This window comes from Octodon degus, unplaced genomic scaffold (genome assembly GCF_000260255.1).
Source record: "Octodon degus isolate 3935 unplaced genomic scaffold, OctDeg1.0 scaffold00160, whole genome shotgun sequence".
In the NCBI taxonomy this organism is placed as follows: Eukaryota; Metazoa; Chordata; class Mammalia; order Rodentia; family Octodontidae; genus Octodon; species Octodon degus.
The window spans coordinates 4,441,888-4,443,853 of record NW_004524736.1 but is presented as its reverse complement, the minus strand read 5'-3'; the positions used below and the strand labels follow the sequence as shown (position 1 = coordinate 4,443,853).

The 1,966-nt window shown below is 51.3% G+C and overlaps 1 pseudogene; it reads right to left on the bottom strand.

Annotated features, from left to right (window-relative positions):
• Window positions 1-290: 290 nt before the first annotated feature.
• Window positions 291-1,386, bottom strand: LOC101579382 (annotated as a pseudogene).
• Between the last annotated feature and the right edge of the window lie 580 nt (window positions 1,387-1,966).

Sequence of the window (1,966 nt, the reverse complement as noted above, 5' to 3'; positions counted from 1 at the left end):
AATTTCTTCCCTTCCCTGATTGCCCCAGTGACTTGTTAGACTGAAACCTAAAAAAACCTAAGGTAGCTGTGTGGATTTCGTGCAGCCCCAGCACCATCGCGGCCATCCGGCATCCACGCATGCGCACTGCGCTCATTCCACACTAGTCTGTTCTGCTGCTTCCTCTTCTGCGGTGGGAGCCAGAGCCAGGGATCCACGCCACGTGGTCTGGAATCCAGAGGAACCCCTTGCCCTTCCCCCAAAGTCGGGTCTTCTGTCTTTTGTTAACTTTTCTTCTTGCTGATACGCGTTTAAGACTGGCCGAAGGGGTAAGGCCTGTGGAGCCCCTTACTGTAAGCCACTACTGGTAAGATGTTTGCGTGACTGCTGGGGGACAGATTTAAAGTTCTGTGACAGTCTATTCTGATCTTGCCCGGTTTGGTCAGGAGCAGGAGCCCAGGTGTTTTTGCTGATCGAGTCAAACCCGGAACCCCCAGGATCTTTTAAATTGTTTTCATCTGATTGTTCGTTCTTTTGGGGAGAGGGAAACGGGCTGAAGTCTCCTTCTACCTTGCGATGCGGCTGCGTGTTCAACTCCGTTTCAAAAGATGACAGCTGCCGTGTTACTCCTAGAAGTCCGCCCACCTCCACACTGAGCGTCGCCCCGATGACTTCTCCATGGCAGAGTCCTGCAGCAGTGTACGTCCGCCGCTGTCCCTGACACATGCCTGCTCTGCTGGGGCTGCACATCTGCACGCTGACATCTTGGGGCTCTAGGGATCTCACCATCACCAAGTTCACATGTCCAAATTGGTCTCCCCCGACATATTTAAGACAATCACCGTGAGGCTAGACCTGCTCCAGAATTCTGGGTCCTCCATGTTTTTACAATCTGAGTGTCAGGAAGTATCGACTTCCCTTCTCCTATGGTGACATCTTCAACAGAGGGCGTAGAGGGCACACTGAAGTTTGGACTCTCGAAGTCATATTAGGTGCCAATTGCTGCTTCTAAGTGCCAGCTGGTCATGTCCAGGAAGAAGGCGCAGCTGGCCGGGTTGAGCTGGAAGCCGAGCAGCCGCTGGAACTCAGAGATGAGCACATCCTTGTTGGCGGTGCCCAGACAGCTGAACTTCTGCATCAGCCCAGGGTCCAGGTCCATGCCCATGCCCTCCGTGGTGGGGCCTGGACAATCGCTTCCCTGCCTCCTTGTAACCGAGCTGCCGCTGCCACTGCTCCACGTGGCCTGGGACCAGAGAGGGCCTGCTGCTAGACGGTGCCTCAGTGCCTTGACCCTGCTCCTCTGAGGTAGGTCCGGGGCCTCTTACCGCCTCACAGGGGTAAACTCACTGAGCACTCACTCTCACCCCCTCCCTCACCCCTCCCCGACTTCTGTCCCCCACTCCCCATCCTCCAGGGCCACTGGCCTGAAGCCTCCTCCACTGCCTCTAGCTCCTCCTCCTCCTCTTCCTCCTCCCGCGCCCATTGTACCAAAATTCTACAGTTTTAATGAGGTCATATTTATCTATCATTTTTTTGGAATTTGGAGATTTTTTAAAAAGTCTTTTTCTTTATTTATGTTTTGGATACTGGTTCTCACTACACAGTTCAGACTCTTAGTGATCCTCCTGTCTCAGCGTCCCCAGTACTAGGATTAACAGGCATGTGCCACCACACCCGGTTTCAGTGGCTGGCAGGGCATGCAATACCAGGGATTGAACTCGTGTCTTTGTGCTTGCCAGGTAGGCGCGTAGGCTGCTGATCTCTCCAGCCCTGAGAATTTGGAGATTTTATGTTTTAATAAATCCTTCTTCCTACCTGGGATTGAAAAGATACACTGTGTTCTAAGACTTAAAAAGGTTTTCTTTTCACGTTAAAGTCTTTAATCTACATAAAATTTCTGTCTGGTATACAGGGAGGTTTATTACCCCACAGAAATAATAATGTGTCTCAGAATCACGTACTAAATAGTTCTTTTTTTTTTTTTTTT